Source organism: Ammospiza caudacuta, chromosome 3 (assembly GCF_027887145.1).
Source record: "Ammospiza caudacuta isolate bAmmCau1 chromosome 3, bAmmCau1.pri, whole genome shotgun sequence".
NCBI lineage: Eukaryota > Metazoa > Chordata > Aves > Passeriformes > Passerellidae > Ammospiza > Ammospiza caudacuta.
The window spans coordinates 2,018,064-2,031,821 of NC_080595.1; positions in this window are offsets into that span (position 1 = coordinate 2,018,064).

The following is a 13,758-nucleotide window of genomic DNA, read 5'->3' on the forward strand; positions in this document are numbered from 1 at the left end:
AGTTTTTGTCTGACCTTTTTATTCCCGTTCATTTCAGAAACATAAACCATCAGATTTAAAGGTATATGAACTTTCACCCAGTGGTGAAAGTTTCCCTCCTGAGTACAGGGGTGGACCTGGTGGGATGCAGAGGCTGCTCCCAGCTGGCATTAGTCTTTGATTCTGTGAAAGTAAAAGTCAAAGTAAATATTGAGATGCAGCTCTGAGTGAAAATTCCAGTTTCTGCTCATCTCTCCTGCTGGTTTCTGTGAGGCAGAAGGTAAAAGCTCATTAATGTTTCCTTTCCTTTTCAGATACCCACTTGCTAGATGACATTTACTTCACTGTTTGGGTATTGAACAAGGAACTCTGAGCCTGTTCTGCTTCCAAATGTGGACTGACTGCCAAACAGAAAAAGAAGAAGGGAGTGAAAGAAAACATTTGCAATACCTTTGGAAAGACAAGCGTTCAGGTGGCGAGCAGCTCTCAGTTTTCAAGAGTTTCTTGTCAAAGATGCAAGTTCCTGCATGCTCAGCTCTGGGCTTTTTTAACCTATCCATTAGAGAGATGCATTTTTAGATAACTACATGACACTTGCTGTGTTCATGCTGGTCATTCTGCCTGGGTGTTCCAGCCCTGCTCTCAGCGTGTCCCAGGATGTGCTGCTGCTGTGGCCAGGCCAGCTCTGCCACGTTTGTCACAGCATCACCCCCAGTACCTTCCAAACACCTCTGCAGCCATCCCTGCCCTTGGGAGAGTTTGGAAACGAGTGAAGTTAAAAGAGCATTTTGCCTATCTTAGATATAACTATGATTTCTATCTGTAAAATTTACACTGCCTGATCACCTCACAAGCTTATCCAATCAGAGGAGTTAGGCACTGGGTCTGGCCAGCAGATCCCAAAGGTATTTACAGAATTCCCTATGGAACTGACTACCACAGATTCACCCAGTGCCTTAGAGCAAGTCTGTTGTCAGGCTGGTAAAGAAGTTCCTGAGTACAAACATTTTCTGAACTTCCTAAGTTTATAGGGGAAAATACTTGTGGGACCCTGCAGCAAAGGTTGTTTTGGCTCTGGCTGGAGAGAAAGATTGCAACTGAATGAAAAGCATATTGCAGTTGAGGGCTTTTTTACAGATAAAATATTGCTTGACAAAGTATAAATTACTGCTTTATTTATCAGAGGGAGATAATTCAAAGTCAAGAGAAATGAAACTGGAATATTTTAACTTCACTGTTTTTCACAGCTACCTGCTCACTGTTTTAAACAATAAAGGCCATAGTTAGCCCATTACTGATAAATAAAACACATTCTTAAAAGACAATATAATCCTACTTCATACATCATCATTACTTGGCAAGAAAACAAACAAATGCAGTGGGTTTTATCACAGCACTCTCATTTGATCAGGAGCACAATAATCTCATTCAAATCAACACCATAACTAGAAAGTAATTGCTGTATAATCAGACATCAAACAGACAAAATCACCCTGGGTGTTTCTACCAAAATCACTTGGTGTCAGTTAAATTCTACTCCCTTTGGATGGTTATTCACAAAGTGACAGTGCTCAGACTTCCTGAAGGCCCTTCCTGATTCCTTCCCCACTGTAGGAGGGGAGGTGCAGAAATGCAGCATCAGAGAGCTCGGTGCCAGGAGCTGGCATCAGTGCAGGGGATCATGGACACAGCACATCCCTGCTGTCTGCTCCAGCACCAAATCCAGGCAAACACCATTCCCTGTACAAATCCAGGCAAACACAATTCCCTGTACAAATCCAGGCAAACACCATTCCCAGTACAAATCCACACAAACACCATTCCCTGTACAAATCCACACAAACACCATTCCCTGTACAAATCCACACAAACACCATTCCCTGTACAAATCCAGGCAAACACCATTCCCTGTACAAATCCACACAAACACCATTCCCTGTACAAATCCACACAAACACCATTCCCTGTACAAATCCAGGCAAACACCATTCCCAGTACAAATCCACACAAACACCATTCCCAGTACAAATCCAGGCAAACACCATTCCCTGTACAAATCCAGGCAAACACCATTCCCTGTACAAATCCACACAAACACCATTCCCTGTACAAATCCACACAAACACCATTCCCTGTACAAATCCACACAAACACCATTCCCTGTACAAATCCACACAAACACCATTCCCTGTACAAATCCAGGCAAACACCATTCCCAGTCTTTACTTCTGGACCCACACCCCTGATTTGGCAGACAGCAGCATCAGGTTGAGAGGCAGAAAACAGGGGGTAATGGGAGGAAAAAATATCTAAGCTTTTTCCCAGCTGGACGAGGGATATTCTCCTGCATTCCCAGTAAGGAAGCTCAGGCTTCAGCACTGTGCCCTCAGTGCAGGAGTCAGTGCAAGGAAGTTTTTTACACACATGGCATGAAAAGCTTTCCCACTCCAACCTGGAAGCTCTTTCCTCAGTTTCCATCAGGCTGCTCTGGAGGGCAGGAATCCCTGGAGGTGCCAGGAGGAGCTCCAGTTGATTGTTAACAAAGGGACAGTTCTAGGAGGAAATCCTTTTGTACTGTGCATCAAATAGTGGTGTAATAATTGTATCATTTTCTCTGAAGAGCCTCAAAGCAAACGATTTCAAAGGCAGGAAGAAGTGAATACCTGGAGCTGTCTAATTACAGACTCTGAGATATGCACAGCAAAGAATTAAAATAAATGATATAGATGGATTATCAGAGAAGAGAGTGGGGCTGATAAGCCATATTTAGTATACTAATCCTGACTGTTTGTTTTGCATTCTTTGAGCCTTTTAAGATGACAGGTTCTGATCAACTGCTTCCCTTAGAGGTTGGCAGCTTTCCTGCTCTAGCAGTTAATTTCTGTTTGATGTTCTCAACTTTGTGTCAATGTACAAACTACTGTTAAGATATATAGCAGCGATTAAAATAATTCATCCATCTGGTTATAATTAAAGACCTAGTTAAATGTAATGACAACTTGATGTAGCAAAGCCAGCTCTCATCTTTTAAAAGGGCTGTGTACATTCAGAAACTAATGCTGTAAACGGGTGACAGACTACTGCAATGTGGCCATTAAATCCAGGGGAATTAATTAAACCTGTTTCATAAAAAAGCCTTAATGACATTTACTGGCAAGACAAGTAAGGCTGAAATTGCAGGAATCTATGATTGCTTCCTCTGGAATCTCACTGCTTCCAGGAGACCTCAGCAGACCCTCCAAGCACCCCTGCACTGAGGCAAAGGGGGGTTATGAGTTTGCTCTCCCATAAGGGCTGTAACTGCAAATTAAGTCCCTGCTGGCTGGTCCCCAGCTAAGAACATAAACACAGGGAGGGGACAACAAAATCCTGACTCTTTGGGCATTGCGAGCAGTGAGCTCTGTGAATAGGAGATGTTTGTGGGGATCAGAAAATACAGCAGAACCATGGGGACAGCAAAAGCTATTTGCTGGGAAATAAAGCAAAGACACCCCCAATGTCCTCTTTCTACTTTCTGGCTTTGCCTGTTGGCAACAGGAAAATGTGCCACTTATTCAAAATATTGTATGTCGTGGCAGAAAAATCTCAGGAGCTTCCATCACCTTGTGTCAGATCCAGGATTTCCATTGTCTTGAACAAGACCAGGATCAGCACCAGAAGCTGAACTATGGAATGACTGATGCTGACTCTGCATTGGTTTGGGTCTATCCAAGTGTCTTTTAAAAACTTCCCACAAAGTAGAACCTCATAACAACTTAATTTGGGTCCAAAGCAACATTAACTCAATCTGAAGGGATTACTTTATTTCAATATTGAAGTGTTTTAAAGAGGTAATTTTGAAACATAAGCCCCCTTGAATTGTTAGATTACAAGATCTACCTGACTGGAATGATTCTTTTTTAATAGAAGAGCAATTTTGCAAAAGTGTCATATATTTGTGTCATATAACTGAATCTGATTTTTTCTGAAAAATCCTGTTTCCACTGAAATCTGTCACCCAAGCCAAAGGTTGGGAATATTCTTCAGGTTTTGGCAGTCACAAAGAAATTCTCACCTGATTCTATTATTCCTTTTCAATGAACTCTGGAAGTGTAAAACAGTGCAGTCTCCACAGAAAACCAAGGGGCAGAAGAATATAAAATAGAATCAAAAAATATAAAATAGAATATAAAATAGAATCAAAATCTTCTTTATCTTTACAATGTTATTTGAACAGGTGTGTGCAGTGAAACTTCCCCTAATTCCCACCTTCCTTCTCATTCTGGGTGTAAAACAAGATATTGCTGAAAATTTCATAGGCTTTTTTCCTCTTTTGTCCTCCCTGCAATTAAAAAAGAGAAATCCACACACAAAGCTCAACTTCCAGCCTGTGCCTTGACTTTCTGCCCTTCAAATATTCCATGTAACATTCCTGGTTGATTAATCCACAACACCTACTTGATAAAGCCCCAATGCAGAGTGGAAATGATATTTCCACATCAAGACCATAAGCTGCTGGATTTCCTCTTCATTTGATTTAAAGTCTTTTGCCAGCTGATTTTATTTTAGGACAAGACTCTCAAGCAGGTCTGAGGTTTGAGTTTGGGGTATTTTCTTTGCTTGACTCACATATTTTAACTCTTTTCTCTTTGCCCAGCTGAGTGTGAGCAACCTTTTGCTGTGTTAATTAATAGATTAACCTTTGTTAATAGATATTGATGATTTCTTGCTTTGAAGCACCTTTTGCAGCTCCTAGCAAAGTGCCTGGTACTACATGATAAAATTGGCAAACTCCAGTGCTTTCCTCTCTGAACTCCCCTGTGGTTCAGACACCACAGTGACAGTTCTGCAGTGCACACTCCTCTGCTTCTATGTCTGCTGCAGCTCCAGAAGCAGGGAAACAAGGGCAGCTGTTAACAGTTCCAACCAGCCAAGGGAAAACCCAGAGGATAAGAAATCTCCTGAGAAGACCCAGAGCCATGAGATTTGCAGTCAGATAGCCAGCCCAACTCTCAGTGACCTCTCTGAGAGAACTGAAAACGTCTGGCTGCTTGTCAAAACTGAACATCCAGCCCCACTGCTGAAGGAAACCCCCAGTAAGAGATAGCCAAAGCAATATCAAAGGCACAAAATCCATGAGATATAAGTAAAGGGGTTGTTTTGGGGATAGCCCTTTCTGCACTGCATGCTCTGTACTGTTCCATAATTATATGCAGACACACCAGTTCCTGCTCTGCCCTAATCAGGATAACACAATCCTTACTGCACACAACCTCGGCGTCCCCTTTTGGACATTTCTCCATGGGCTAAAACCCAGCCAAAATGGCAAAGTATTGCAGGAGAGACCAAAGGGAGAGTTGCCAATGTTCAGACAGAGCAGTTCTTCCATCAGTCACACTCTTGCCTCTCTCTAGTTATAGTGACAACCTCCATCACCATGGGCACCATCTCTCCATCACCATGGGCACCATCTCTCCATCACCATGGGCACCATTCCTCCATCACCATGGGCACCATCCCTCCATCACTGCTCCATCTGGCCAGCCTGCCCTGGACTGCTTTACAGAGCCTGGGACACTGTCCAGAGCGCTCTGCTCAGTGTCCCTGACAAGATGGCCATCAAAGCCAGGGTTAGGGGTCAGGCACCCCAAGCCATTAGCACTCCAGAGTGATTGATTGCCATCATGTGTGGTCTCAATCGAGAGCCGGTAATGAGCTGCGTTCATTAATCCCATTTATATGTTTGCATAGTCCAGTCTTGGATTTCAGAGAATAAAAAGGCTTCATACTGAGATTGCACTACCTGGCAAGGAGAAGGAAGTCACAGAGGGCATAAAGGATTTGCACATAACTCTGCATTTTGGGAATTTCAGCCCAGGTATTTCTAAATGCCAGGCAGAGTGCACAGCATGGCCTGCACACCTCCCAGCAGCACCAAGCCACAAGCTGGTGTTCCCCACCTCTGTGCTATAGTTTCATCTGTACTTACAGGATGTTTTCCTGGCACTTCTAAAATAATTCTCCATGACCACAGCTCTATCCAGCCTTACAGGCACTCCAAGTTTCTGTTCCTGTTTAGACCATTATGAGTTCTCTGCCACTTGGTGTTTGATAACCCCTTATTTTCTTCTCATCACCTCCACCAAAAACATATTCATGTTCTGAATATGCCCCCACCACCTTTGGCTGTCCTGTGTTCCTCAAGCCCTGCCCTGTGATAACCTTCAGCACAGAGCCCATCAGAAGTAACTTGACCCCGTGCCCGACCCTCACATCCCATTGGAGCAGGCCAGGCTTCCACCCTGTGCTGAGCACACATCAGCCCAGGTTCCTTTCACTAGCATTAAAGCCATATTTTCCTACTTCCCCTCCCCAAAGAAACCCTAAAGGAATTATAAAACTAAAGGGTGAAATTCTGTCTCACTTGAAGCCAATGGGAATTCAAATAGTAAGTTGCCAAACTTTAGAAAGTTTTCTATACTTTCTTTCATCCTTTGCAACTTTTTAACACACTTGTTCTTTTGCATCTATAAAGATCAATAAAGGATAAAAAGGCATATCAAAAATATCTGAAGTCCAAAAGATTAACATCTCTATTTTTAATGAAAAAGCAAGAAAAGTGATGTTTATGATCTAGTAAGAAAGTTGTCTTTCATCAGAACCATTTTCAACGGGAGATGTGAACAAGATATACTGCCAACATTTAAATTTATCTAACTTTATTGAACTAGTTCTGTCTAACTTTAGTCAACATAATGCTTAATATATGAGAAGAAAATAGTTTGTACAAGAATTACTGCTATCACTGGAATCAAATTAGAGCTGATAATGATAATAATCATAATGTTTGTTTATGTGAGGTGTTTCTACAGACATTTTTACCAGTTAAATATTTCACAGGCCTAAAAAATCTAGATTAAATTAAGCTTTTTTTACTCTTTGATGACACATATCCCTGAAGAAACATCTAAAGTGAACTGCTAAGAATTTGGAGAAGAAAGTTGTAGCAGGGCATTGGCCCCACATGAAAACAGAGAAGTAAAACATAAGGATCGTGTTTACTCTGTATGAGTTTCCTGTCGACACTGTTTATTATTGGGCAATAAACACACTTGGGCTGTAGAGATATATCTTTAGAAGAGGTATTAAGAATCAAACAGTTTCTGTAAATCTTCTGAGTGGTATTAACATTCAGATTTAAACAAGGTTCCACACATAACACGCATTTGATCATTTAACAGGTCCACTTCCAAAATATTTCTGGCTGCAGATGTTCAGTTAGTATCGGATTCTTCCACTTGGCTGGGCCAAAATGCTGAGATTTAGTCTTATTTTAACTAAACATATCCTAAGTTATTTTTATATGTGTCTCTTGGGCCTCAATTTCACTGCAGCAAATTTCTGCAGTGGTGATGGGCTGTAAATGTTCCTTTCTTCCATTTCCCTTCATTTATCCCACTTTGTGGCATTATCTGATAAAAATGCTGAGGACACACTCCCTCCCTCATGCAAAGTACAAACATATGGGACATGAAGAAAAGGCAGCCCCACAGCACTGTCCCAGCACTGCCTGGAGTGTGAGGGTGATTTACAGCACCAGGCTGGTGACACTGAGCTGGTTCTGATGACACAAATTTGCTTCTTCAGCACAAAGTAAAATCCCCTCCAAACCTCCTCAGTTAGCATCAGCACATATCCATGATGTCCCAGAGCCTGGAGCAGGGATGATCTAAGGAGTATTTCTCATTCTAATTGCTTAAGGTCACTTGAAAACCAAAATATTTCTGTTTGCTTGTCAAAAGGTAAACATGGGAGAAAATGCATTTCAGACTGAAAGAAATGTTTCATTACATTCACAGATGGCAAGTGGATTTTTTTTTCCATTTGAGGCCATTTCTTCACTTTTAGAAATTTTTTAGTAAGTTTTATTGAACTGATCTTGGAACTCCCTTTCAAAACAAAGCCTAAACCTTTATGCAAAATGCACTGAAGTGACAGCTCTCACTTCACTCGTTTTTTTCCAGGGTGTGAAAGTTGGGCCAAAATGGCTTGCCAAGTTTTACTGCAAACAGTTTCTGTTGAACTGGGCCTGATTTTTCAGCAAATAAACCAGAGGAGTGACTATTTGTTTTACCTATCTGGGAAAATAATATTGGCAATTCCACCATTAACTTTTCGTCAATGACTGATGCAAAGGCATGAGGGACCTACCCTGTTTTACCAAGGGACTTGTCAGTGTGGATGGGTATTAATGAGAAGCCTAAACTGAGTTAATGAGAGAGCTAATTAAGCCCTCCATGGTGGTGTGCTTGTGTTTGAACCCATAGCATGTGCCCCAGCCCGGGGCTGGGCAGCCCATCCTGCCCAGCTCTGATTTCCAGCCTGGCTCTGGCTCTCAGTGTCTGACAGCTCTCTTACAGTGCCCAAATACCCTCAAAGTGGCCCTTCAAAGCAGCTACACATGTAAGAATAGTATCCAGCAAGTGTGTGAATACAGGCAACCTTCTCCCACTCCTCAGAAAGTCAATGTCCAGAGCACAGCCCTCCTCTGGGCTGTCAACACGCGCTGCCTCAGCGCTCGGCCTCTGGAGATTGCAGCCTGGAGGGAAGGTGATGGGAATTGAACTTTGGCTCTCAAGAGCACCTGGCTTTGTTATCTCTAAGGGCCCAGGAAGATTTCAGGCACTATCAGCCCATGCCATGTCCTGACACTTGACTCACAAAGTGGCACTGGTGTTGGCTTAGCTCCAGGCTGCAGATAGCGACTGTCAGCAGCGAGGTGAAAATGAATGGAGTGGAACAGAAGCAGAGATCCTGCTGCTTCTTCTGGGAAAACACAGCATCCCACATTGCCGAGGAGCTCTCTCTCTCCTGACTCTCTCTGAACATCAAGATCTTTGCTACAGAGAGTCCAGGAGGCTGAGTTCACACAGCACACAGATAATGCACTTTTTATAGTGCATTATCTCCATCTCTGCAGTGGCCACAAGGAAATGCTACAAAACCTGATGAATGTCAGGCCAAGGCTCTGAGGATCCCAGAAATGCAGCTGTGACACATTCCAAGCATCACTGAAAGCAAGGAAGTTCCTCATTTTCCCCATGCAATTTGCTCTCCTTCCAGAAGATGAGTATATTGTTATGTGCAGATATATTCTGTATTTCCTACTCAGAAGGAAGACACTGGAAGCCCACAGCCCCAGACAGCACACAGAGTCACAGCCCACAACTGGATGTGACTGCACTTCAGCCAGGAGCTGGAGGCTGATGATAATAACCTGACATCTCTCTGGGAACAGATCCCAGGCTGCAAAACTGATCTTCTGCCACTGCTGAGCCTGCCTGTGTTACGTGCATAAGACAGATGCAGGAATGCCCCAGGAAGGAGCAGACACTGCTTTCAATGAGAAACCAGATAACAGTGAGGAAAGCAGCTGCTTCAGAGAAACTTGGGTGCTTCTCAAGCATTCAGAACTGCAGAGGCATTTAGTGTTTGCTCTTTTATCAGTGCAGCTGCAAGTGATAATTCAACCTCCAAGTGGTCTGTGCTTTTGTTCTGTTTGAATTGAAAAATGCCCAAACAAAAATCCCTGCATTGTATCAGGATTATATGCTTGAAAGGAACTGAACAAATTGCATTTAGAATGATCAAAATGATCCATTTTCCTTACCTTGTTGCTGGTAGACAAAGGTTGGTGTTTGAAAATCAAATTTTACCACTATCAGTGTTACTGCCTGATGTGAGTGCAGTGATATAGCCTTATCAGGCAAATTCCAAGACAGATTTACCCAAAAGACATTTATCTTCATCATCCTCCTCTTGCAAACAGCAGTTGCCAGTGTGACACACTGACACTTCACTAGACATCCTAAGCATCTTTATCATCTCAATATCCCAAAATAGAAGCCTTCTGTATGCTGATGTCTCCACAAGAATACACTTGCAAATGCTGTTCATCCTTCTATAAGAACAATATAAAATAATAATAAACACTTACAAATTACTGCACTATGACTGCTGCTTCTCTTACAGCCTCCCATGTTTGAGACAGAGAATAAGGCCCAGCTTCTTGTATGTTTAGGAACCTCATTCCCACTAAAAATTGAGCCTAAATCCTGGTTTGAATTAAGCCTCACCTTTTGTGAATGAGGTACCAGACAAGAGCTCTGCTGCAGGAATCTCCAGCAGAACACGAGGCTGGTGCTGCACCCCAAGATGCAGTGACCTGAGCTCACTGCCCACCCCACAAAACAGCACTGCCAGTGTTAGGGACCTGTATTTAGACAGGTATCTGAATCCATGGAGAGCTCAGCAGGAAAAACATCCCAACAGAAACACCTCCTGGATGCTCCCTGCTTCCCAAACAACAATTTCCCCCAGCAGAAATGTTGATTTAAGCTGCTCATGCTAACGTGAGAGCAGGATAAGGTTATGTGATTCTTGGAGCCACCAGGCCAGGTCATGAATGATGCAGTAATGAAAAGAAAATTCCATGCTCATTGGCCAGCAAATAAAGACAGGATTGTGAAACCTGCTCTGCTGAGCTCTACTTGGTGTGGGGACAGATTTGCAGAAGAGCCCCTCACAGAGGATGGAGACTTTTGAATATCATCTCCCAGCCATTTCCCTAAAATTTCTTAGAGCTGAGCACTGTGAAAAGTTGTTTATGAATGCAAGCTCTGATAGCTACACCCTGGTCCAAGATCTAGGCATGCTGCTGTCCACAGAAAGTGATGTCCCATTAAATTCTGCAGTGCCAACCATCCTGGTTTGGGTCTGAAACTTCTAAATCCCATTGGGAATTGCCCTGGAGTGTGATGAAATCCCTTCCCCACAGCCTGCAAGCTTTAACTCTCCTAACCTCTACTGACATGAATCCAAAGAGGTTAAAGAGAGACCCTCACCATAACCCCAGGATTTCCCTGCTGAGTTGCTGTACTAAAATCTCTCCTGGGGAAGAAGCAGTGACCCCAGGGGAACAAACAAGACTTTCTGAGCCTCAGGTCCAGGGTGCTGCACACCCACAGTTTCCACCGACTCGCTTAGAACTAAAGGTGCTCAATGGCTCCAGAAGTCACAATAAAAGGTCACCTCCTATGGAGAGTTCTGATTATTTAGATTCTGCAATTGCTCATATTACCATGTCAAGAGGGGTTTTTTTCAGGACATCATTATCTCAAATTTCCTAGGCTTTCAATGTTTTTCCTAGGGATAATCCCCTACAATGTGGGTTTTTTTTCAATACATGCACTGAACAAAGTTCTCATACATGGAATGTAGAAGTTTTTATATAAACTTTCTAAAAAAGCCCAAAGCCTTCAGTTTCAATTTGGTCTTTAGAAAGGTGCAAAAGCTTTGTTGTATTTTTAAAAGCAAAGCATTAGAAAGGATGTTTTTTTCCCCTGGCTTAACTGACCCCAGAGTTCAACCTCAGCCAAGCTGATAGCTGAGAAAGTAAACTAATTACCACGTTATGTCCAGAGCCTGCCCTGCCCCAGCATCGCTGACCCAACACTGTCACACTGCACCTTCTTTTCCACACTTCTCAAAATTCATTTCAGTGGATCAGAGATGCTCCTGGATCATCCACTACCCCAGCATAGCAACCACAAGGACAAGGCAGCTGTGCAGTGGTTTTGGAGCATCCACTGCCTCTACTAAATAAGCATTTTCATGACAAAAGTCAAGAAATAATTACCAATTTCAAGAAGTTCCCAAAACCTCTATTTAAAGTGCCTTAAGTTGTAAGTTCAAGGAAGGCAATGCCTTTGTGACAGCACAGCTGTCAATTAAAAAGATTCCCAGGGCCTCCTGGTTAGTCTGACTCTTGGTCTTTAGAATTATATGAATATAGGCTTAAGACCACCCAAATCCCTTTTTTTTCCTCTTTTTGAGAGGGGGAGAGAAAGAGAACATGCACACAAGAGGGTGAAAGAGACCATTAGCCTGGTGCTGGCCAAGTGTAGTCTTACAGTACCAAAGAAGTGACAGCACACTGGCCTGTGCCAGCAGCTGTATTTACACTAGAGCCTAGCAGGAAAGGCCCACTGGAGGGGATGGTACACACACTGCAGGATGCACTGGCCTTTGGAGAGCTGCTGTAACCCTCATGTGCAGGATCCAGCTGCAGGAATTAATCCCCTGCCAAAGCACCACTGGGGGTAGCTGACTTTTGTCTCTTGCTTAGTGAGGAGTGGCTGATTTTGCACCTAAACCTCACCTCTCTGCCAGGAAGCATTCCCACAACAGTGGGACATGTTCTGCTGGAGAGCCAGACACAATCCTGCTTATCTCCTGTTTTATTAGCATCACCAGCATGACTGATGTGCTGAAGAAAACAGGATGAGCAGCCTCTAGTCTGAAGGACAGGCTTAGAAAATAGGGGAAAATAAGCTTAAAGTATCCAATTCATTAAAAAACAAAACCAATAAACTGAACAAAGTTTAAAGTATCTGTTCTCAGCAGAGAGGAAAGAGGTAGAACCATTCCAACTTGCACAGTTCAGCACCTTGAGGCTGATCTCCCCAGGCTCCCTGGCAGCCCATGGGGAGAGGAGGGGAGGCTCCTCCAGGGATGAGGCAGAGCTGGAGCCCTGGGCTGTCCATGGATGATACAGAGGGGCAGGGAGCCAAGACAGGCCCCTGGGAGGCAGGGGCTGTGCCCCTTGCAGATCTGGGCTCAAACCAATCCATTTGCCCTGGCTCTCTTCAAACTGAAATTCATTACACAGCCTTTGGACAACATTTCTTTGTTTTCTAATTGATTCAGGCTTTCTTAGGCTGATCTCTCAAGACAGAGTTTAAACAAAAAGAAACAGAATCAAATACTTGCTTTTTCTGCAGGGAAAACTAAGAAAAAAATCATAAACATTGCTCTGTGTTTTCCTGTGCTTCTCCCAGCTGTATTGTTCTTCCTTCACACCATGAGTTCTTGGAGAGCAAAGAAAACAGTCTGTGTCTTCAAGAACAAAGGCTGGCAGGAAAATCAAATTAAAAATGGCAACCACATTTGCAGCAGTATAGACAGCTAAAGTGATCACCTTTATTATTTATACCTCTTCAGGTATGGAGCAGTTCAGAGCCCTGTTTTGGCAGCTCCCTGTGCAAGGAAAGGAAACAGCCATCACCAACACAGTTATGGGAAGCACAACTGGCCAGAATCTTCAGGTGCTGAAGCTTTAAGCATGTTCACATATCCCATTCATTCCTTTACTCCCAGCTGCTTTTAATCCCCTGCCAAAAGCAGGTGCTTTTACACTTCCCCAAACAACAGATGGAATATGGGGCTTGTGAATTGGGGTGTAAGAGTCAAGATATGAGGGGAAGGTGGGACAGGTTGGTGGGGAAGGGAGCAAGGAAGAGGGGACAAAGCTCAAAGTCATAGGAAGATTTAGCATGAACTTGTCATGTGAGGGGCTCCAGCAGACAAGAAGTCCAAACCACGACATGTTTGGACATAAGTTTTCAGCACAGGAAGTGTTCCAGTCTGCTGAACCTGAGCAAGGGCACTGGTGCAGGCAGAGCAGGAACGTGCAGTGACTTTGGTTCAGGTTTGTTCTCTGCCACTAGCAGGACATGGCTCATTTCTGAGCTTCAGCCCCACAGGAGCCAGACCAGGGCTACCCTCACAAGTCTCTGGGAAAAGGGTAATTACTCCAAAACATTGCTGAAACCTCTTCATCAGCTTGGGAGCCTTTTATTGCTTCTACCTGAGGCCCTTCAGGCCAGGCCTGCAGCAAGCTCTTATGTGTAGTACAAAGAAGGGTATGGAATTATAGAAGAGTTGGAGGTGGAAGGGATT